The sequence below is a fragment of the Nyctereutes procyonoides genome, unplaced genomic scaffold (assembly GCF_905146905.1).
Source record: "Nyctereutes procyonoides isolate TBG_1078 unplaced genomic scaffold, NYPRO_anot_genome, whole genome shotgun sequence".
Taxonomy (NCBI): Eukaryota; Metazoa; Chordata; class Mammalia; order Carnivora; family Canidae; genus Nyctereutes; species Nyctereutes procyonoides.
This window is the reverse complement of record NW_026575051.1, coordinates 24,085,011-24,110,347: the sequence shown is the minus strand read 5'-3', so window position 1 is coordinate 24,110,347 and position 25,337 is coordinate 24,085,011. Positions and strand designations below refer to the sequence as shown.

The following is a 25,337-nucleotide window of genomic DNA, read 5'->3' as shown; positions in this document are numbered from 1 at the left end:
TTCAGAGAATGTGTTTTGATGAAGTAACATTTCATCAGAGATCTATATCAGTGACAGCACCATGCATCTGCATAAAAGGCTTTTAGGTCAAATACTTTTTAGCATTATTAGCTTCTTAGCTTATGAGAGCCTGTCTTTGATAAAAAATAGAAGCAAATTTAAAAATGAAGGGGGAAAAATGAATGGGAGATGAGGACATGGAGAGAGATTGTAGATTACCTAAAAAGGAAATGAGGAAATTAGGCAGTAAGCTAGGGAGGATGTAGGATTCAGAAAGGTCTTTTTTTTTTTTTTTTTAAGAGGTGGGGTGAGGGGCAGAGGGAGAGGGAGAGAGAAAATCCTAAGCAGGCTGCATGCCCAGCACGGAGCTCAACGTGGGATTTGATTTCATGACCCTGTGATTGTGACTTGAGCTGAAATCAAGAGTAGGATGGACAACTGACTAAGCCACCCAGGTGCACCCAGAAATGTGTTTCTTAAGATGGGAGAATTTTATAAAAAAAAAAAAAAGATGGGAGAATTTTGAGATGCTTTGGTGAGAAGAAAGGGAGGCTTCCTTGGGCCTGCACAGAATAAAGCTAGGGGTAAGAGTAGAAATAGGTACATTTTAACAAACATGGAGTTTGTTAAATAGGAATAGTGCTGCAGGCCCAATTGATGTTAGATGTTTTTACATTTGTTGGGGGAAATAAACTGACTGGTTGAGTGATGTTTTCAAAGCAGGTTTTAGCAATATAGGATCAGGAGTTAAGGTGAATATTTTGGCTGATTCAATATGGAGGGTAGAATTGATAGCTCTCGAGAGGGTGGCTGATATATTGATGTCAAGATAATGCTTGAAATAACACATTGTGAGACCAGTGGAGGGAGAACAGGAAACCACAAGGACAGGAATGCATCTGATGACAAATAAAGAGGGTTGGAGGTCTGGTTAACTTGAAAAGGGGTGAGAGAATTAGCCAGAAATCTGAGATCATCTTGTTGGGTTAGAATGAGAAGTTTTGGAGTTGGTTCAGTTCCAGGTGGTGTTGGGGCCATGGTCCAGAGGAGGAGAGAAGGTGAAGATTATTTGAGTTCAGAAGGCTAGGAACTTTTGTGTTGAGGTGTTAGATGGCTCATCCAAATGATGTGGAAATCTTCCCAGTTGATGATGACACTCAATGCGGAGAAGAAGCAGGGAGTCAGATGCCAAAGTCCTCAGTTAATGAGGGAGTGGTGTGGCCAAGGGTCAGACAATTCAGAAAGGAGACAAAAGTGGCCTTGGATGATGGCAGAGATGTAACAGAGGGCAGGCTTTTGATGGGAGACGTGGGAGAAGGAGCAGCCTCTGGTAGAGGAATGCAGGGATTTGGAGAGTGGGCACTTAATAAATGATTAAGGTAAGACAAGCAGTGGAGTTGCTACTTTCTGTGAGAAGGTAGAGCTTGTTGACTGTGAAATGGAGGTTCCAAAGGGCACCTAGAAAAAGTTGGCAGGGAGGGTAGTGGTGGAGGAGATATAGACAGCAGGGTGATAGTCTTTGAGAGGAGAGTTGCCCGTGGGGCTTGAATTTGGGGCAGTAGCCGAGGATTGCAGGGGTGGGTGAGTTCGCCTGTGCAGAGATCTCAGCAGCTTTAGGGACAGATTCAGAGGAATCAGAGGCAGCCTTCTGCCATCCACACCAGTAGTCTGCAGCCTTAGGTGCAGACCAGAAGGCTAGGTGGTGTGTCCCTTAGACTCTAGTCTGTTCGTAGAGTGTGCGCTCCTTAAAGGCTTTTGGAATGACAGACCTAAATATATTATTGATTCTAAAATAAAAAGTTTGGAACTTGAACTTAAACAATGTTTATTATTATTTTTTTAAAAGATTTTATTTATTTATTTGAGAGAGATTGAGAGCAGAGCAAGAGAGAACACGAGCAGGGGGAGGGAGAGGGCCAGAGAGAGAGAGAAGCAGGCTCCCTATGGAGCAGGGAGCCCAATGTGATGCAGGGCTCAATCCTAGGGCCCTGGGATCGTGGCCTGAGCCGAAGGCAGAAGCTTAGTTGACTGAGCCACCCAGGCACCCAGGTGCCCCAAACTTAAACAAACTTTAAGTAAATGCCTATAAAATGTATTTAAACTGGGTGGTTGTAATTCAACTTTTATATAATTATACATAAGTGAAATTTAAAATCAATTTGCAAAGTTGTTTTAAAAAATTTATTGACATAATAAAGCTCTTTCAAGCATTTAATGAAAAAATGTATCTGATTGTAAGCCTGATGTGATATGGGCAGAACATCTAAAACAGGCCTAGGACCTTTTGAATATCTCAAAACATCTTCTGGCTTGAGTTCCAAATAGGAGCTCAGCAAGGAGTTATGCAGAAGATGTTAGTGAAGATAACCAGACCGTTCATACGACCTTCTTCAGGTGGTTGGGAGGGGACTGTTCTGTGGAATCATCTCTCTCAAGGGTGTCAGCTTTGGAATCTGCCTTTTGTGATTTGGAAGCTTAATTTCATTATTTCTTCAAAATCTTTTAAACATCATATGATTTGTAGTGGGGGTTGAGAAGGATTTGAAAGGACAAGTATTCTTGGGATGCCTGGCTGGCTCAGTGGTTGAGCGTCTGTCTGCCTTTGGCCCAGGGCATGATCCTGGAGACCCAGGATTGAGTCCCACATGGGCTCCCTACATGGAGTCTACTTTTCCCTCTGCCTGTGTCTCTGCCTCCCTCTCTCTGTCTCTTATGAATAAATAAATAAAATCTTTGAAAAAAAAGAAAAAGAAAGGACAGGTATTCTTCAGGCTTATGTACGAGGATACAGTCTGAGAGTTTTAAGACCTCGATTTACACTACAGCAATTACTTCATCTCTTTGAGCTATAGCTTTTTTTTTTTTTGATGTAGAATGAGAATAATAGCAATATATACCTCATAGGATTCTTGCAGATTCAACAAGATAATATATTTTTAAAAAAGACTTTATTTATTTATTCATAGAGACACACACACACACACACACACACACAGAGGCAGAGACATAGGCAGAGAGAGAAGCAGGCACTGTGCAGAAAGCCTGATGTAGGACTTGATCCAGGGTCTCCAGGATCACACCCTGGGCTGCAGTTGGCACTAAACCGCTGCGCCACCGGGGCTGCCCCAACAAAATAATACTTTGACAAGGTTTTGGGAGCTATAAATGCCCCATACGGGTAGTTATGATTGACAGGGATTTTGGGTGGCATGATGGTGATAAAGAATGATGAAAGTAAGATGGTTGATACCTGACACTCACATTGGCTGCATGCCTGGCCTGGTCATTCGGTCGGTCTATCTATCTATCTATCTATCTATCTATCTATCTATCTATCTATCTCCTATAACCCACCTTTCCAAACAAAAGCTAGGATTGGCTAGGATTTCATCTCTGTCTAATCATATGAACTCTCCAGCCACCTGAATGCTCAATATTCAAGGTAACCATTATTCTGAACATTTATATCATTATCTTGTTTACCTTTTCACAGAGTTTATTGCATCTCTTTGTATTCTTAAAAAGTTCACATTTTAAATTTTTAGTTGTTTTTAACTTAATAAGAAAGACTATCATACCTTATGTAATTATTTGGAACATACTTTCACTTAATATTGCATTGCTAATATTCAAACTGTAGTGTATTCATCCAACTTGTGTGAATGTACCAGTTTGTTCATTTATTCAGGCACTTGTAGATGGGCATTTGTTTCCAGGCTTTATTCATTTCAGTGCTACTCCAAGTTTTCTTGCATATGCCATTTACACTGCATGTGTAAGTTCTTCTTGGCTACATGCTTAGCAGAATTACTACATCATAGGGTATACATGAGAGTTAAACTAGAAAATGCCAAATGGTTTTTCAAAGACTTACACCACTTATGCTTCCATCTGCGTGGATAAACAAGCATGTGGAGCCATGTTCTTTCCTGCACATAGTGATATTATAGTTTAAACATTTTTGTTAATTGAATTCATGTAATATGTTATCTCATTGTCGGTTTGATTTGTTTTATTCTGATGACTAATGACACCAACATATATATATATATATATATATATATATATATATATATTTTTTTTTTTTTTTTAAATCTCAAGTTGAAACATTTTTATTTCCATTCGAAAAAAAAAGTTGATTGGGGAACACTGATGGCTCTCCTCGTAGCTTCTGCTTCATTACCAAATTAACATCACACCTTCATGGCATCACTTTCCTAAGTTGTATAGTTGTTTTATGCATGTAACTCATAGTCTTTTACTGCTTCTAAGGGATTTAAAATATTATGTATCCCATTTTTACAATACTGTGTTTGCCATCATTATTATATAAGATTTTAAAAAATTATTCCAAATAATACCTTCTCATAAAATAAAAATTATTTCACCTACTTAAAACTTGCATTCCATTTAACAACAGAATATGTAACTGCTTAAAAGAGCCAAGTGACATAAGTGAATGCAAAAAAAAAATCGTTTAAAATTCAAAGTCGATACTTTAAAACATAGCAATAGAGGAAATGTCCTATATCATCACATTAAACAATATTTATATACTACTATATGAATGATACTATACAAAACCTCAAATATATCATCTCCTTGTTTGGAAAATACATCCACAATTATTTTACTGTTACTTGAACCTGCATCATAACTTATTTATCTTGTCTTCTCCTACCTATTTTTTCTTTTTTTACCTTTTTTTGGTGTATTTTTTTATTGGAGTTCGATTTGCCAACATATTTGCCAACAATATAACATATTACATTTGCCACAGTGCTCATCCTGTCAAGTGCCCCCCTCAGTGCCTGTCACCCAGTCATCCCATCCACCTGCCACCTCCCCTTCCACTACCGCTTGCTCATTTCCCAGAGTTAGGAGTCTCTCATGTTTTGTCACCTTCTCTGATTTTTCCCACTCATTTTCTCTCCTTTTCCCTATAATCCCTTTCACTATTTTTTATATTCCCTGTATGAGTGAAACCATATAATGATTGTCCTTCTCCAATTGACTTCCTTCACTCAGCATAATACCCTCCAGTTCCATCCACGTGGAACTAAATGGTGAACATTCTTTTTCTTTCTTTCTTTCTTTCTTTCTTTCTTTCTTTCTTTCTTTCTTTCTTTCTTTCTTTTTCTTTCTTTTTTTTCTTTTTTTTTTTTAAAGATTTTATTCATTCATTCATGAGAGACACAGAGAGAGAGGCAGAGACACAGGCAGAGGGAGAAGCAGGCTCCATGCAGGGAGCCTGATGTGGGACTCGACCCTGGGACCATGCCCTGAGCCAAAGGCAGACGCTCAACGGCTGAGCCACCCAGGCGCCCCGTATTCGTCGTTTCTTTTTTTTTTTTTTCGTATTCGTCATTTCTGATGGTTGAGTAATATTCCATTGTGTGTGTGTGTGTGTGTGTGTGTGTGTGTGTATAACATCTTTTTAATCCATTCATTATTCAATTGACACCAAGGCTCCTTCCACAGTATGGCTATTGTGGACATTGCTGCTATAAACATTGGGTGCAGGTGTCTTGGTCTTTCACTTCATCTGCATCTTTGGGGTAAATCCCCAGCAGTGTAATTGCTGGGTTGTAGGGTAGCTCTATTTTTACCTCTTTGAGGAGCCTCCACACAGTTTTCCAGAGTGGCTGTACCAGTTCACATTCCCATCAACAGTGCAAGAGGGTTCCCCTTTCTCCACATCCTCTTCAACATTTGTTGTTTCCTGCCTTGTTAATTTTCCCCATTCTCACTGGTGTGAGGTGGGATCTCATAGTGGTTTTGATTTGTATTTCCCTGATGGCAAGTGATGCAGAGCATTTTCTCATGTGCTTGTTGGCCATGTCTATGTCTTCCTCTGTGAGATTTCTCTTCATGTCTTTTGCCCATCTTATGATTGGATTGTTTGTTTCTTGGGTATTGAGTTTAATAAGTTCTTTATAGATCTTGGATACTAGCCCTTTATCATTTGCAAATATCTTCTCCCATTCTGTAGGTTGTCTTTTAGTTTTTGACTGTTTCTTTTGCTGTGCAGAAGCTTTTTATCCTGATTAAGTCCCAATAGTTCATTTTTGCTTTTGTTTCCCTTGCCTTCATAGTTGTATCTTGCAAGAAGTTGCTGTGGCCAAGTTCAAAAAGGGTGTTGCCTGTGTTCTCCTCTAGGGTCTTGATGGATTCTTATCTCTCTCACCTTTAGATCTTTCATCCATTTTGAATTTATCTTTATGTATGGTGTAAGAGAATGGTCCAGTTTCACTCTTCTGCATGTGGCTGTCCAATTTCCCCAGCACATTTATTAAAGAGACTGTCCTTTTTCCAGTGGATCGTCTTTCCTACTTTGTCGAATATAGTTGACCATAGAGTTGAGGGCCCATTTCTGGGTTCTCTATTCTGTTCCATTGATCTGTGTTTTGTTTTTGTGCCAGTACCACACTGTCTTGATGATCACAGCTTTGTAGTACAACTTGAAATCCGGCATTGTGATGCCTCTGGCTCTGTTTTTTTTTTTTTCTTTTTCTTTTTCTTTTTCTTTTTCTTTTTCTTTTTCTCTTTCTTTCTTTCTTTCTTTCTTTCTTTCTTTCTTTCTTTCTTTCTTTCCTTCCTTCCTTCCTTCCTTCCTTCCTTCCTTCCTTCCTTCCTTCCTTCCTTCCTTTCTTTCTTTTCAACCAACACATCCTTTATTTACTCGATTGAAAGTAATGGTACATACGAGGCTTAATAGAGTTGCCCTCCACTTTATTCTGACTCCAGAGTTGTATTCTGATGCTTGAGACTGCTCAACTGCTGCTCTTGTCAGTGGTTGGTTTTCTTTCAGGATCAAGGTGGGTACTTTCATACAAAATCTTATTTTTAATTCCATCTCTGGCAATTCTTTCCTGAATTCTTAGCTTTGCATAATTATACCTACAGTGGAACCAGCATCTTAAAGTCACCAAGATAAATCCTCCTACTCCAATGTCACATGATCTTCTAATCCTACTAGTTAGCAAAAAATGTCCAAGGCGAGCCATAAGCAATCCTAACGAACCATACAATACCAAATCCCGTGCACAGGGAATGTTTTCAACATCTCAAATTCCTAGGAGCTTAAAGAGCTTCCCGTTGGTGGGCTTGCCGGGCTTTGGTGTGGCGGCCATGGCTTCCGGTGGGCGCCTGCGGCCTGGTTTTCTTTTTCAATATTCCCCTGTCTATTCGAGGTCTTTTCTGATTCCATACAAATCTTAAGATTATTTGTTCTAACTCTCTGAAGAAAGTCCATGGTATTTTGATAGGGATTGCATTAAATGTGTAAATTGCCCTGAGTAGCATAGACATTTTCACAATATTAATTCTGCCAATCCATGAGCATGGAATATATTTCCATCTCTTTGTGTCTTCCTCAATTTCTTTCAGAAGTGTTCTATAGTTTTTAGGATAGAGATCCTTTACCTCCTTGGTTAGGGCTCTTCCTAGTTATCTTCTGCTTTTGGGTGCAATTGTAAATGGGATTGACTCCTTAATTTCTTTTTCTTTCAGTCTCATTGTTAGTGTATAGAAATGCCACTGATTTCTGGGCATTGATTTTGTATCCTGCCACACTGCCGAATTGCTGTATGAGTTCTAGCATTTTGGGGGAGAGTCTTTTGGGCTTTCTATGTATAGTATCATGTCATCTGCGAAGAGGGAGAGTTTGACTTCTTCTTGCCAATTTGGATGCCTTTTATTTCTTTTTGTTGTCTGATTGCTGTGGGTAGGATTTCTACTATTATGTTGAATAGCACTGTTGAGAGTGGACATCCCTGTCATGTTCCTGATCATAGGGGAAAGGCTCTCAGTTTTTCCCCATTGAGAATGATACTTGCTGTGGGCTTTTCATAGATGGCTTTTAAGATGCTAAGGAATGTTCCCTCTTTCTCTACACTCTGAAGAGTTTTGATCAGGAATGGATGCTGTATTTTGTCAAATGCTTTCTCTGCATCTATGGAGATGCATATGCATCTATGGAGATGCATATATCATATGGTTCTTGTTTTTTCTCTTGTTGATGTGATCTATTACACTGATTGTTTTATGAGTGTTGAACCAACCTTGCATCCCAGGGATAAATCCCACTTGTTCATGGTGAATAATCTTCTTAATGTACCTTTGGATCCTATTGGCTAGTATCTTGCTGAGAATTTTGTATCTGTGTTCATCAGGGATATATTGGTCTATAATTCTCCTTTTTGGTGGGGTCTTTGGTTTTGGAATTAAGCTGACAGTGGCCTCATAAAATGAGTTTGGAAGTATTTCATCCCTTTCTATCCTTTGGAACAGCATTAGTAGAATAGGTATTGTTTCTTCTTTAAATGTTTGATAGAATTCCCCCTGGGAATCCATCTGACCCTGGACTTTTGTGTCTTGGGAGGTTTTTGATGACTGCTTCAATTTCCTCCCTGGTTATTGGCCTGTTCAGGTTTTCTATTTCTTCCTGTTCCAGTTTTGGTAGTTAGTGGTTTTCCAGAAGTGCATACATTTCTTCTAAATTGCCTAATTTATTGGTGTATATCTGCTCATAATATGTTCTTAAAATCGTTTGTATAACAAAAAAAATCGTTTGTATTTTCTTGGTATTGGTTGTGATCTCTCCTCTTTCATTCATGATTTTATTAATTTGAGTCTTTTTTCTTTTTAATAAGGCTGGCTATAGGTTTATCTATTTTATTAATTCTTTCAGGGCACCTGGGTGGCTCAGCGGCTTAGCGCTTCCCCTTTGGTCCAGGCCATGATCCTGGGGTCCCAGGATCAAATCCCACATTGGGCTCTCTGCATGGAGCCTGCTTCTCCCTCTGCCTGTGTCTCTGCCTCTCTCTCTGTATCTCTCATGAATAAATAAATAAAATGTTAAAAAAAAATAATTCTTTCAAAGAACCAACTCCTGGTTTTGCTGATCAGTTCTACAGTCCTTCTGGTTTCTATTTCATTGAGTTTTGCTTGAATATTTATTATCTCTCTTCTTCTGCTTGGTGTAGGTTTTACTTGCTGTTCTTTCTCCAGTTCCCTTAGGTGCAAGGTTATGTTGTGTATTTGAGTTTTTTCCAATTTTCTGAGGAAGGCTTGTATTGCACTGTATTTCCCTCTTAGTACCGCTTTTGCTGTATCCCAAAGATTTTGAATGGTTGTATCTTCATTTTCATTAGTTTCCATGAACCTTTTTAATTCTCTAATTTCCTGGTTGACCCATTCATCTTTTAGTAGGATGCTCTTTAACCTCCACATGTTTAAGTTTCTTCCAAATTTCTTCTTGTGATTGAGTTCTAGTTTCAAAGCATTGTGTTCTGAAAATATGCAGGGGACAATCCCAATCTTTTGGTATTGGTTGAGACCTGATTTGTGACCCAGTATGTGGTCTATTCTGGAGAAAGGCCCATGTGCACTTGAGAAGAATGTGTATTCAGTTGTGTTCGGATGCAAAGTTCTGTGTATATCTGTGTAATCCATCTGGTCCAGTGTATCATTTAAAGCTCTTGTTTCTTTGGTGATGTTGTGCTTAGAATATCTGTCATTTGCAGAAAGTGCCATGTTGAAGTCTCCTACTATTAGTGTATTATTATCTAAGTCTTTACTTTGATTATTAATTGATTGATATACTTGGCAGCTCCCACATTCAGGGCATAAATATTCATGATTGTTAGGTCTTCTTGTTGGATAGACCCTTTAAGTATGATATAGTGTCCCTCTTCATCTCTTACTACAGTGTTTGAGATAAACTTTAATTTTTCTGATATGAGGCATGCTACCCCAGCTTTCTTTTGAGGACCATTTGCATGGTAAATGGTTCTCCACCCTTTCATTTTTAGGCTGGAGGTGTCCTTAGGTCTAAAATGAGTCTCTTGTAGGCAGCAAATAGATGGGTCTTGCTTTTTTATCCTGTCTGAAACCCTGCATTTTGATGGGATCATTTAGTCCATTCACATTCAGAGTAACTATTGAAAGATATGAATTTAGTCTCATTGTAATACCTATTCAGTCCCTGTTTTTGTGGATTGTTTCTTTGGGCTTCCTCTTTTACAGAGTCTCCCTTAATATTTCTTGCAGAGGTGGTTTGGTGGTCACATATTCTTTCAGTTTCTGCCTATCTTGGAAGCTCTTTATCTCTCCTTCTATTCTGAATGAGAGCCTTGCTGGATAAAGTATTTTTGGCTGCATGTTCTTCTTTAGTACCCTGAATATATAATGCCAACCCTTTCTGGCCTGCTATGTCTCTGTCACGAGATCTGTTATTAATCTAATATTTCTCCCCATATAAGTTAAGAATCTCTTGCCTTTTGCTGCTTTAAGGATTTTCTCGTTATCTTTGGAATTTGCAAGTTTCACTATTAAATGTCGATGTGTTGAACGGTTTTATTGATTTTGCAGGGGGCACCTCTCTATCTCCTGGATCTGAATGCCTGTTTCCCTCCCCAAATTAGGGAGGTTCTCAGCTATGATTTGTTCAAGTGTGCTTTCTGGCCCTCTGTCCCTCTCGGCATTTTCTGGAACCCCAATTAAATGTAGATTTTTCCTTCTGAGCCTATCATTTATTTCCCTTAACCTTTCCTCATGGTCTTTTAATTGTGTTTCTTTTTTTTCCCTCAGCTTCCTTTCTTGACATCAACTTGCCTTCTATGTTGCTCAGTCTTTCTTCCACCTCATTAACCCTCATCGTTAGGACAACCAGTTTAGGTTGATTGATTGGATTGATCATCTCATTTAATCGATTTTTAATTTTGGTCTGATTAGATCTAGATTTTACAGTAACGAAGTCTCTAGAGTCCTGTATGCTTTTTTCTAGAGCCACGAGTAGCTTTATAATTTTGCTTCTGAACTGGCTTTCTGACATCAAATTGTAATCCATATTCTGTAACTCTGAGGCAGAGAGTACTGTTTCTACTTCTTTCTTTTTTGGTGAATTCTCATTCTAGTCATTTTGCTCAGTGCGGAGTGGCTGTATGAGTGGGCTGAATCAAGAATATCAACCACAACCTAATAAATTTTACCCTAGGTGATTCTGATGGGGTCAGAGACCAGAAAATGAAAACAAAGATCAGAGTGAAATAAAACAAAAGGACCACTAAAGTGAAAAACAAATTTTAAAACAAAGTAGTAAAAAAGAAAAGCCCAAGAATCCCAAAGAAGAAGAAGAAGAAAAAAGAGAACAAAAGAAGAGAAAAAAAGCAAAAGTAGAGGAAAAAAAAGAAAAAAAGAAGAAAAAAGGGGGGGGGACTGGGAGATGGTGGTGGTGAACAAGTTATAGTGGAGGGAGAATGTAGTAGTCTAACTGAGGGGTCCTAGAGGGTGATCTTCTTGCTTCTGAGTGTATTAAGTTCTGTATGTTAGAGGATGCCGAGTCCCAAATTTAATAAACCAGCAATACTTGAAGAAAGCCCCAACATTGGCCACCAAAACATAAACGAGATCAAAGGGGGGGCAGAATGGGAATGAAGGGAGAATATAATCTCACAGAATGAACCAGCGTGATATACCACTTGGTTCTGGGTGCATGCTGGTCATGTTTTAGAAGGTATCAACTTCCACCATTGTCGAACAAAATGAGGCAGAGAAAATAAAAAACACAAAATAAAAAAACATATCTTGTATATCTGCCAAAATTAAGTTGAGTATGTTGAAGGGAATGTAGAAGTGGAAAATACATCTAAGACATGTAATTGTAGAAATATGAAAGTCAAAAAGGAAGAGACTTAAAAATGAAGAGGTGGTAAAATATTGTAGTTCAAGTGGGAAAAGGGAAAAATATTGGAAATTTTTAGTCTGATATAAAAACGAGTTGTACTGGAAAAAGGGGAAAAAAGTGTTGGGGTATCCTCTGGTTCTATGTATTATAAATCCCTTGACTTCCTCTGGAGCTTTCCCGCACTGCTTGGTCAAGAACTTGCTCTTCCCCTGTCCTTGCACCTGGTCTTCTGGGGGAGGAGCTGCTGTGCTGACTCAGGTGTGTACACCTGGGGGAGCTGCCCCTCCCCCCTGCCGGGTGCGGGGCTCAGTGGGAGCTGGTTACCCCATGAGGCCCGTGTCCGCTGGCGCCCCACCTCTCCGAGGCACAGGGTGACACCAGGAGGAACAACCCCACTGGTGGAGGCCAGCTCCCCAGCCCTGGAGTCAGCTCCCGCAGTAACCACCGCAGCTCCCAGTCCGTAGGGGCCTGGATGCTCCAGGGCAGGGCGGGGGGGCGCTGACCTGCACAGCTCGGGGGCGCCTGGGGGCAGGAGCCTCCCCGCTGTCCTCGGCCCTCCCCGCCTCCTCCTGTCCCGGGGGAGTGCAGGTTCCACGCTGTGTCCCCAGCGCCCTGGGTCCGGGGCCTGCGTCACTGGCATTGCTCCCGGGGCGGTGGACCCCGAAGGCAGCAGGGCGCAGCCCCCTCCGCCCGGAGCCCCCCCGACCCCCGGCTTCTCCCCGAGGCCCCGCCGGGCGCTCCAGCCCTTTACCGCCTCGGCCGCGGGGTGTGGGGCGCTGTCCCCGGGGCACCTCCTCTGTTAGTGACCCCGGGAGGCTGGGGGCCCCACCACCCTCCTGCGGTCCTGCCCGGGTTCCCCGCTGACCGCCTTTCCCTCCGGGAAGAGTCCGGTGCCGATTGTTAAAGTTCCCCGCTTCCCCGGGCGGCTCTCCTGTCCCGGGGCTTCCGCCCCCGTAGCCCGGCTCCTCGCGGGGGCTCCTCCCGCACTGGATTTTTATTATATTTGTTTCCACCTTCCTACCTTGTTAGAAGCGAAAACCCTTATCTCTGTAGTTTTCTGGCTGTTCTCTCCTAAATCTCAGGTCGAATCCGTAGGTGTGCAGGATAGTTTGGAAGTTACCTAGTGAGGTGGTGCGTCTGGGTGAGCGGAGGCCCCTGCTCCTCTGCCTGCTTGCCCCCACCGCCAATATCTTTTCATGTGTTTGTTAGCCTTATGTGTTTCCTCTTCTGCAAAATGTCCATTTCATTTGCCTCTCTCCTTGGTTATTTGGTTGTTAGTGCTTCTTACTGATTTGTGGGGATTCTTTTTATATTTATGTTCTCTGGGTTTTAATTTAAATTATAATTTTCATTGCTTTGTTATTTTTTTTTAATCTTTTTTTTTTTATTTATTTATGATAGTCACAGAGAGAGAGAGGCAGAGACACAGGCAGAGGGAGAAGAGCAGGCTCCATGCACCGGGAGCCCGACGTGGGACTCGATCCCGGGTCTCCAGGATCGCGCCCTGGGCCAAAGGCAGGCGCCAAACCGCTGCGCCACCCAGGGATCCCGCTTTGTTATTTTTGATAATCTCTCATATCTAACTCCAATTTTATACATACACATTTCTTTTATATCTAGGATCTGATAATATACTTGAGGTTTTTGTCTTTGGGTTTGTGTCTGTGTGTTGTTTTTTAGTCCCACCTAGTGGGGCCTTGTCTCACTATGTTTTGCAATTTCTTAAAGAAATTTAGGTATAATTGACATACAACAGGGGATCCCTGGGTGGCTCAGTGGTTTGGTGCCTGCCTTTGGCTTAGGGCATGATCCTGGGGTCCCAGGATCCTGTCCCGCCTCGGGCTCCGGGTGTGGAGCCTGCTTCTCCCTCTGCCTGTGTCTCTGTCTCTCTCTGTGTCTATCATGAATGAATGGATAAAATCTTTAAACAAATGACCTTTAAAAAAATAATTGACATACAACATAATATTAGTTTTAGTTGTACAACATAACGAGTCGATGTTTGTATATATTGCAACATGATCACCAGAGTAAGTCTAATTATCCACCACCTATACATAGTTACATAATTTTTTGTGTGTGTGATGAGAACTTTTAAGGATTTTTCTTAGCAACCTTCAAATATACGATACAGTATTATTAACTATATAGTTGCCAAGTTGTATATAACATCACCATTGACTTAACTTATAACTGGAAGTTTGTACCTTTTGACTCTGTTCACCTATTTCACACGATCCCTCTCCCATTCTTGTTTTGGAACTTTTTATCATGAAGTTTCCTTAACTGGAATTTTGTGGAAGTTTTTGAGGCATGGGTTGAAGGTACATTTCTCCATAGAGGATCTTCTTTTATTTTTGCTGGCTTTATTAACTGTGGGAAATCTAAAAAAAGATTCCCAGTCTCAGAGCTTTTCATATTGCACAGGTAGTGTAATTGGCCACAAAACACACATGAGAATCAGTTTATTGTGATGAAAATGTTTTTCCTACTAGGTCCAGCCTCAAGCCTCAGACAGGCAAGTGTTTTTGTTCTCTAGAGTATTTTGTTTTTCTGATTCATTCTTTCCCGGCTTTATTTGTGAATGTTCCAATCAGACTTCTTCATCTTTATCTTCTGTCCTACCCAGCTGCTTGGCCATCAAAGTGCACTGTATTAGCCATCAGCCTATCATTTCTGTATTGTGTTATTGCTTCTTCAGCTATCTGGCTTCCGAGAATTTCCTTAACTTTCTTGCCACCTCACTAATGCATTAAAAATATGTGTTGTTATTTTATCGAGTGTTTTTATGTGTTGTATAGGAGGAAGGCATATAAGGATGTCAAGTTTACAATATATCTCAGAAGCCCTTGTCTTATTTTTGTCACTAAAGAGATCCCCCCAAGTGGGTTCTCTCAGGTCAGAGCCATATGTACCCCAAAGTTCTAGCTTCCATCCATAGAGCCATTGAAAGTTAAAAAATCTGATCAGTATATTCTCCCCTGGTCCAGCTAGGGGGTCAAGACATGACTTTTAACATTTCTGGTATAATTTCGTTTCTACATAGGGCTGTGCAGTACACAGAGCCAACTGCTTTTCATTTCTTAAAGCCAATGACACAGCACCTTCATTTCCCGCAGACAGTAGAATTCATGCTTACGTGGGGTATTGAGAAATACTCTAGTGACTCACTTATTTTCAAGTGTCAAATTTCAGTACATAATAAGCCAAGTCAACTTTTTTTTTTTTTAGATTTTATTTATTAATTCACAAGATACACACAGAGGGAGGCAGAGACATAGGCAGAGGAAGAAGCAGGCTCCCTGTGGGGAGACCTATGCTGGACTTGATCCTGGAACCCCAGGATCACGCCCTAGCCAAAGCAGACACTCAACCACTGAGCCACCCAGGCATCCTAAGCCAAATCAACTCTTTAACTGTATAATATTTTGTTATAATTGAACATAAAATGTCAAATAGAGAAAATATTGGTGTAATATTTTATGACAAAAAAATCCAGATAAATTATGAAATAGCAATTGTGGTTGTCAGGTTATTTTATTTATTACTTTTGTTTATTGTTTTGGTAATAACTTTGCAAGAAAATGTTATAATACAAAAATACACTTTTTTAGAGGGAAGGATAAGTTACAGGAGTAGAAGAGGTTAGTTTTTGTTTTATTTCTTATACATGATACTCAGTACATGATATCTCTAATCTATTAGATTTTAAACTTAGTTCAGGTTAAATTTATTATATAAATAGGCTCTGTGTAAGTTTGAAGGCCAAACTTTAAAGATATTGGAATTTGGGCATTAAAAAGACTTCAGAGATGATGAACTCACAGACAATTTAGAATCAAGTTATCCAGGCTTGGTTATCACTTTGAGGAAGCAAGGCCCAGTACAATGACCCAAGATGCCCCACATCATACCTGAAACCTTCAGAGTCACATCTGGAAAGAGGACCTCCTAGTTGAATATTTCTTCTATTTTTCCCTCTTTATATGCCATGTTTAGCTAAGCTTTTGAAGTTTATTTCTATAAATTAAAAAAATATATATGTTTTATAAAATGAACTGACTCTTTCCCCATGTTTAAAATTAATTTAGGAAACCTAGACATTTTACATTAAAAAAACCCAGTCTTTGGAATTTATGGGAGTATTAAGCAGGCATCACAGATTTCTTTAGCTTATTTCTAGAGTACGTGTAATCGCCATGACTCCAGGCAAACTTGTCTGTTTATTAGAGCAAAAGAATCAGGAAGTCTGAGATGCAGACATTTCAGGATACTAAGGAAGAAAAAAATAGCTTCTTCTGAAATAAGAACACTGCTTTTTATAAACAAATGACTACCATTGCTTCCTGTTTTTAAATCCTATTAAAAACTGTTTGGAACCATCATCAGCTCTGTAGTTCCAGAGATAACCATACACAAGTGAAACTGTACTAGAAAAGAAGTTGTAAAAGCACAAACATTTTATGACGACAGCATTTTTATTGTTGCTAATTAATGACAGTAATGATGGCTAGCCTTCCTTAAGCACTTCCTGTGAGCCACTGTGCTAGGCAATGGGCAATAGCTCACTCTATCCAAACAACCCTAGGAAGTAGATTTTCTTTATACATTAGAGAACCGAAGTTGAAAAAGGTTAAAAGCTTGTCCACAGTTACATAGCTAAAAGTGGTGAAGCTGGACCAGGAGGCACATTGCTCTGTCAGACTCCAGACCTCAGTTCTTTGTTTTCCCTTCCATCAGTATGTGTAGTTTACAAGCCTGTCTGTCACAGGGAAAGGAACACTGAAGAGTGAATCTCCAGTGGGAGGATTTCAGACATTATGGCACCAGTTTTTGGTAGATCTTCTGACTCTATTAGGTCACATGAAATCTCCCTGGAGAATCAGGAAGGCAGGTGAGAAGATAAGGCCATCATCTGTCTCTGTGACTCAGCAGATTGGTGATGATGAGCCTGTACTAGGGAAACAGAGGAGTGGATTGTTGTGTTTAAATTAAAAGCATGTACTCCAGGCAGTATTTCTCTTGACTAGTATTCTGAATTAGGGCCAGGCTCTGTCTCTGTTAGTACAGAGACTCATTTGGCTCCTTGCATTTCTGTCCTGTGATAGTCAAAACTGGCTTTAGGAAAGATTGTGAAGTAGGCAAAGCTTATTAACTTGCTTTACCTCTAAAAGCACCAATGTTCCCTCCTCTGTTTATCAAAATATTTCTTCAGGATGTAGTCTGATGTCTTTATTCACACTAAAGTATAAATGACTGGTATCACTTACTGTTTTCTATCTATGAGAAGCTTGATTAGAAATAAAAAGCTTTAAACTCAAAGAATGAATCATTATTACTAGAATTTTAGGCATCAGTATACAGATGATATAAAGGGAGGTGAAAATTTTTTTCAGGGACATGTCACCAAGATGGTGACATAAGTCATTCCTGACTTTGCTCCCCATCACAAGAAGAACGATTAACATCTATTCTAGAATAAGACATCTCTGAGAGAACCCTAGAATATAGGGGTGAAGTTGAAGTCCCCAGCTCAGAGACAGAGACATAGTGGGTTCTTGTTGACTGCATTGTCCCTCCCCCAGGTCAGTGAAACTCTGCATGGAGAGGTCTTCCCTGAGCCTCTTGTTTCTCCAGTGGGAAAAGAGAACCCAGAGGGTACAACTAGCCTCTCTTAGCACTGCGGGTTGTTTTGTGGGAGTGCCTACTGTGATCTCTCACCATGGGACTGCTGGGGAATCTGCAGCCATGGAGAATCTGGCTGATAGAGAAGGGGGAAGGGCTTGCCTCCTTCCCCATGCAGATTTTAGGAGACTGACAATACCTGTAATACCCAATTACCCAAGCAGTAATCCCAGTCAGCAGTTTTGTTCCTCTGCAGAACCAGGCTGGATGTGCGCTCTGACCCGGAAATCTGACAGAGTGTAGAGCTGCCTGATTGAGATTCTCAAACAAGGAGTTTTGCTAGTCCTAGAGCTTGGTTTGCACATGGCCAGGCAAGGAGCTGAGCCACTCTCCTTCCTGTGGAGAGTGCCTTCCAGCTCTATTTGACCAGAAGGACTAGCAACAATTCTTGGAAACTATGTAACCTAGTGGTAGTAGAGCCAAGAGGTGGGCAAGCAGAGCAGATCATCCCCAGAGCAAAGCCAGTACTAGTTGTGGGACCTTCTTTTGCTTCTGCCCAGGTTAGAGGAATTGATTCATAGCTAAGAATGAGGATAGTCCTCAGCCCTTCCCAACTGAAGAGCTTATTTGGGAAATTGAGAGTAGCCTATAGCAGCCCTGTTCCCTCCTGCCTAGGCAAGGGAGCTGAGACATGGCACCAGATCTGCCTGATTCAGGTTCTCAAATGAAACATTTTGTTGGCCCTAGAGCCCAATTTGCACACACCCGGGCTAGGTGCTGAGTCACAGCTTCACCCACTTGGGAGAGTATCTTCCTGCCTCATCTGACCAGAAGGGCTGGAGACAGTTCCTGGAAACTTGGTGGCCCAGTGGCACTTGAGCCGAGAGGAAGGCATATTGAGCCAATAGTTTGCAGAGCAAAGCCAGTGGCCCTGTTCAGCCAGGGAACTTGGGGTGCAGGTCAGCTTGAGTTAAGACAACAAAGAGCTTTACTAGTTTTCCAGAAGCTTCCCCTGCAGTGCCTGGGCAGGGAATCTAATTCATAGTCCCATTCAGTGTTGAATACAGCCTTCAGCCTGTGCAATCAAGGAACCTAACCAGAGTACTGGAGAAGCTGTGAAGCCCATTCAGCAGTCCCATATAGAGTGACAGAGAGCATTAGCCCATGGCTTCTGTTGTCTGCAGAGTGAAACCGGTGGCCTCACCTGACCACAGAATTCACCCACCCAGGCCTGATTTAGGCCTCCAAACAACAAGTGGCACAGACATGGGTTCTGTCTTGCTTCCTTGCTAGAGCAAGGAAGTCAATTCATAGTTTCATCTATTACTGAATGTAGTCTCCAGTTCTGATGATCTAGCAAGCCTCACCAGAGGATTCAGGCAATTGTGGAGCCCATCCTACAGTCTCACTTGTGTAAGGAACCAAGCCAGCAGTCCTATTTGACTGTTCTCATCCAGGGGCACACTCTCCCATTCCCATCCTCAGAGGTTGAACAATTGCCTTGTCTGGAAATAGACCATAATGGTAGGTCTCTTTTGTCCAAAGAAATTACTAGCAGACACATCCAGAAACCCAAACTGAGCTGACTGGTGAAGAATTGTCTCTCCCAAAACAGATCTGTAGAGTCTGATAGAGACTCAGACAGAGCCCAATTATTAAAATGCACAGATGCCAATGTAAGGTGGATCCTCAAAAATCAAGTAAGTATGACACCTCATTAGAAACTAAAAAAGCTCCAATAACTTATCCTACAGAAATGAAGGTTTATGAGGTTCTGGCTGGCTCAGTCAGTAGAGCATATGACCCTTGATCTCAGAGTTGTGAGTTCAAGCCCCATATTAGGTGTAAATCTTACTTAAAAAGTAAATAAATAAAAATTTTTAAAAAATGGAGATTTATGAAATATCAGACAAAGAACTCAGAATAATCCTCTTAAGGAAGTTTAATGAGGTAGAAAAAAACAGAGATAGATAAGTTTATGAAATAAGGAAAACAATGTTTGAACAAAATAAGTAGATGGAAATAGCTATCAAAATAAAAAGCAAAAAACCAAACATAATCTTAAAGTTGAAAAATATAAAAAATGAACAGAAGAATTCAGTAGAGTTTCAAAAGTAGACACAGACCATACAGAAAAAAGAAATAGTGACTTGGAGGATAGAACATTGGAAATTACCTAGTCAGAGGAACAACAAGAAAAAAAGTGAAGAAATCCTATTAGAATTATAGGACACAGTGAAAAGAAACAATTTCCATTATGGGAATTCCACAAGATGAGAAAGAGAGACAGAAAATATATTATTTAAAACAATAATGGCTGAACTTTCCCAAACCTGGGGAGAGCAATGGATATCCAGATCTAAGAGATCCAAAAGACCCCTAAATAGATTGAACCTGAATAGGGCTACATTAAGATACATCATAATTAAATTGTCAAAAGTCAAAGACAAAGGAAGAATTTTATGAGCAACATGAGAAAAGAGAGAAGTTATATACAAGGGCCCAGCCATAAGATAATTGGTACATTTCTCAACAGAAACTTTTCAGGCCAGGAAAGAATATTTTCAATATTTCAAATATTGAAAGACAATAACTGTCAACCAAGAATTCTATCCTTGGTGAAGCTGTCTTTCAGAAACAAAGAAGTGAAAAAGACTTTCCTAAATATACAAAAACTGAAGGAGTTAGTGGCTGCTAGAACTACATTACAAGAAATGGTAAAGGTAGCCCTTTGAGTGGAAGTAAAAGAAGACTAAGTAACATAAAACACTAAAACATAGTGTAAATTTCACTATAATGGTAAATATATAGTCAGATTCTGCAATATGGTAATGGTGCATAACTTACAACTTTATATTAAAAGTAAGAAAAATGAATATAGCAAAAGTATCTATAAATACAATAATTATAGTTACATGATGTAAAAAAAGTCAATTGTAAAAGCAATAATTTAAAATATGAGGGAGAGAATAATTAAAAGTGTTAAGTATATGAACTCTTGAAATTAAGTTGCTATTAGTTTAAAATAGGGTGTTACAAATTTAAAATATTTTATATAAGATATTTTATGGTAATTACAAGGGAAAATTTATACTCATTACACAAAATATTATGATAAAGTCAAAGCATACTGGTTTTAAAGACATCAAAACACAAACAAGACAGCAGAATAAGAAACAAGGAGCAATGGATCTATAAAACAACCAGAAAACAGTTAATAAAATGATAATAATAAGTTCTTGCCTGTCAGTAATTACCTTAAATGTAAGTGGATTAAGTTCTTTAATCAAAAGACAAAGTGGCTGAATAAATAAATAAAACAAGATTCAATAATAAGCTGCCCATAAGAGAATCACTTTAGCTCTAATTACACACATAGACAAAGAGTGAGGATATGGAAAATCATTTCAAGCAAATGGTAACCAAAAAAAAAAAAAAAGCAGGGTAGCTAAAAGATATCAGATAAAATACACTTTAAACTAAAAGTGGTAAAAAGAGATCATTTACTAATGATAAAGGGGGTCAATATATTAAGATATAACAATTGTAAATATTCATGTGTCCAACATCAAAGGACGTAAATATATAAAGCAAAAACTAATGGAGCTAAAAGGAGAAATAAAGTCATATAGTAATAGTTGGGGACTTTAATACTCCATCCTCAACAATGGATAGATCACCCAGACAGAGAACTAATAAAGAAACAAAAGATTTAAACAATCCTACAAACCAAATGGACCTAACAGACATTTACAGAACATTTTATCCAATGACACCAGAATACCCATTCATTTGGATTACACATAGAACATTTTCTAGGATAGACCATATGTTAGGCTACAAAACAAGTCTTAACAAATTTGAGAAGACTGAAATCATACTGAATATCTTGTCTGACCTAAATGGCATGAAATCTATAGATTTCAATATCAAGAAGTCCGTAACTAAAGGAAAACTGGAAAACTCACTAACACATGGAAATGAAACAACACTCTTCTGAACAGTGGATCAAAGAAGAAATTAAAGAGGAATTAAAAAGTTTCTTGAAGACTGAGCACATGTGCTCACCACCCAGTCTTTCCATCCTGGAACCTCCATGACATTGACCACATGTTCAGTGTTAAGGGAAATGGCAGCAAATGTAACTCCGAACACAGGGTGGATGCATTTGAAATCAACACTAAAAAGACAGCAAATGTCCCTCAGGTGATGGAGAATGGAGGGTGCACCCTAACTGACTCATGGGTTAGCGAGACAATCCAGTGCAGTTTGTGAAATATTTAGACATGAACAGCCCCACGCCCACCCGTCGGAGGCAGTGAGAGGGCTGCTGGGAGGCCAGTGGGAGGTGTGACAGACACATAGGGACAGTGCTGTTGCTGCAAGGCTGCTGCATTTCCAAACCAGCAGGTAAACAATAGAACCCTCTCCCTCTGCCAGGAGCCACTCTGGCTGGTATTCCACTTGCACCACTTGTTAAATATTTGGCCTACCTCCCTGACTAGAGGGAACTTAGTTGCCCCTGATGTATTTAAAAACAAAAGAGATGTAAAATAAAATGACTTAAGTTCTCAGCCCAAGAAAGAGAAATAAAGCAAGTCGAAAGGAAGCGGAAGGAAGGAAATAATAAAGAGCAGAAATGAAGAAACAGAATCCTAAGGATCAATAGAGAGGACCAGCAAGACAAAGCTGGGCAAAGCTGACACACTCCACTTAAGAGGACAGGCCTCCCTGCCTCCCTTTAGGTCACAAAACTCCCAGCCTAGACCAGCAGTCTCACCAGCTTGCAACTGCACTCTTCAACATGCCTGCTGGCACTAAGTTTGAGCCAATGGGCTTAGACTAAGACTGGGAGCCCCACCCCTGGGCTGAGTCACAGGATCACAGCCAGAGCAAGGGGCTGGGCAGCAGGACTCTCAATAAATGAAGAGGAAAAACTTCTTAACCGGATATGGCAGATGCTGAACCTGACTCATCTAGAGTCTGTTCTAGTGCCTCTAGTGCTTTCCTAAAGCTGAAAGCATTTTTCCAGACTTTCCCTGTGGCTTAGGGTCCTCCTGAGCCTGGGGTTTCTGCCAGGCAGTGCAATTTCTAGGTGCAAGTGGATGTCTGGAGGAAGTGGTGCAGGTAGGGGAACCACGTTTTGGGGAGAGTGTAATGCTCTGACCCTGTTCTTCAGGTGCAGCTGCATCAAATTTTTACTCAGTTTTTTGTCATCACTTAAACATTTATAAAAAACCTCTTTCTGTTTACCACACAAAAGTTTCTTAAGACTAACAAAAATGGAAATACAACATATCAGAACTTATGGGATGCAACAAAAACAATTCTAAGATAAAGGTTGCTAGCAATAAAAGCCTGCATTAAGAAGCAGGAAAGCTCCTACATAAACATTCTAACTTTACCTCTTAGGCTAGAAAAAGAACAAACTTATAGCAAAATTAGCAGAAGAAAGGAAATAATAAGGAGTAGAGCAAAAATAAATGAAATAGAGGACAGAAAAAGTTATCTAAATTAAGGGTTGGGTCTTTGAAAAGGTAATCAAGTGACAAATCTGTAGCTTGACTTATTGAAGAAAAAAGAGGACCTAAATAAAAAAATTGTAAGTGAAAAAGTAGACATTATAAGTGATACCTCAGAAATTCAAAGATTTATCAGATGGTACTATGAACAACTATCTGCAGTAAACTGGACGACATATAATAAGTGGAAAATTCTTAGAAACATACAACTTTCCAAGACTGAATCAGGACGAAATAGAAACTATGAATGGACCAAATACTAGTACTAAGAGATGAAATCAGTAATTTAAAAAAATCTCCCAATGAAGGAAAGGTCAGTACCAGATTCCTTCACTGCTGAATTTCACCAGACATTTAAAAGAAAATTAACATAAATCTATCTTAAGTTCTTCCAAAAAATTGAAGGAGGGAGGTGGAGACCATTCCTAAATTCATTTTATAATGTCTGCATTATCCTGATACCAATACCAGAAAAAGACACTACTAGAAAAGAGAACTACAAGCCAATTTCCCTGATGAATATAACTGCAAAAATTCTCAATAAAATAGTAGCAAACCGAATATAGAATATTACAAGGATCATTCACCATGGACAAGTGGGATTTATTCCTGGGATTCAAGGATGGTTCAACATACACAGATTAATTAATGTGATAAACCACATTGATTGGATGAAAGAAAAGAATTATATAATTATCTCAATGGATACAGAAAAAGTATTTGACAAAATTCAACGTCTGTTCATGGTAAAAAGCTCAACAAATTAGGCATAGAAGGAACATATTTCAACATAATAAAGGTCACATATGATAAGCCCATACCTAGCATACTCACTGGTGAAAGAATGAAAGCTTTTCCTTTAAGATCAGGAACAAGCAAGCACCACTCTCACCATCCCCATTCAACATAATGCTGGAAATACTCCCTAGAGCAACTCCTCAAGAAAAGAAAAAGGTATCAGAATTAGAAAGGAAGAATTAAAATTGTCTTTATTGGCAGACTATGTAATTTTATATATAGAAAATCCTAAAGACTTAGCCAAAAAAAAACATTAGATCTAATCAGTGAATTCATTAAAGTTGCAGGATGCAAAGTTAATGTACAGAAATCAGTGGCATTTCTATATACTAACAACAAAATTTCTGAAAATGAAGTGAAGAAATCAACCCCATTTACAATAGCATCAAAAACAATAAGATAGGAATAAATTTAAGGAGTTGAAAGACCTCTACATTAAAAACCATATGACAGGGCAGCCCCGGTGGCGCAGCGGTCAGCGCCGCCTGCAGCCCGGGGTGTGATCCTGGGGACCCAGGATCGAGTCCCACATCGGGCTTCCTGCATGGAGCCTGCTTCTCCCTCTGCCTGTGTCTCTGCCTCTCTCTTTGCTCTCTCTGAATGGATAAATAAATCTTTAAAAAAAATAAAAAAATAAAAACCATAAGACATTGATGAAAGAAATCAAAGAAGACACAAATAGATGGAAAGATAGCTTGTGTTCATGGTTTGGAAGAATTAATATTGTTAAAATGTCAATACTATTTTTACAGAAGTAGAAAGAATACTTCTAAATTTTATGTGGAACCACAAAAGACCCCAAATGGCCAAAGAAATTTTGAGAAAGAAGAACAAAGTAGGATGTATCACACTTCCTGATTTCAAGTTATACTATTGAACTACAGACACCAAAAGAGTATGGTACTGGCACAAAAACAAATAAATAGACAAACAGGACATCACTGAGAGCTCATAAGTAAACCCAAGCATATACAGTCAACTAATTATTTTACAAGAGAGTGAAGAATCCTCAGTGGAGGAAGAACAGTCTCTTTAATAAACTATGCTGAAATAATTGGATATTTATATATAGAAGAATGAAACTGGACGCATATCTTACACCACTCACAAAACAACTCACAATAAATTAAATACTTAAATGTAAGGCCTGAAGCAATGAAACTCCTAGAAGAAAGCTCCTTGACATGGGTCTTGGTGATGCTTTTTTTGGATATGACACCAAAGCATAAGCAGCAAAATAAAAAGTAAACAAATGGGACTAAACCCCACTAGAAAGCTTCTGCATAGCAAAAGAAACCATCAAAAAAGTGAAAACCTACAGATTGGGGAAAAACTATTTGCAAACCATATATTTCATAAAGAGTAATTATCCAAAGCATATTAAGAACTACTCTGTAGCAAAAACAAACAACCCCCCAACAACAAAAACAAAAAAACCCAAGCCACCCCCCAAATAATAATAAAAAAAAAAACACAAAAAAACAAAACAAAACCAAACTCCTTCCTTATATAATTCAATTAAGAAATGGGCAAGGGACCTGAATAAACATTTCTCCAAAGAAGATATACAAAAGGCCAACAGATATGTGAAAACATGCTCAATATCGCTAGTGCTAGGGAAATGCTAATTAAAACCACAATGAGATGTCACCTAGTACTATTAGAATGGCCTTCATCAAAAAGATAAGAGATGATAAATGCTA

At 39.4% G+C, this 25,337-nt stretch overlaps 1 protein-coding gene and 1 pseudogene across 1 annotated transcript in view; one reads left to right on the top strand and one right to left on the bottom strand.

The window, feature by feature from the left end:
- The window catches only part of DST (dystonin), a 483,034-nt gene that overhangs the window by 78,745 nt on the left and 378,952 nt on the right, over nt 1–25,337 (top strand). The gene's annotated exons all lie outside the window — the stretch shown is intronic.
- Nucleotides 6,944–7,133, bottom strand: LOC129512454 (cytochrome c oxidase assembly protein COX20, mitochondrial-like; annotated as a pseudogene).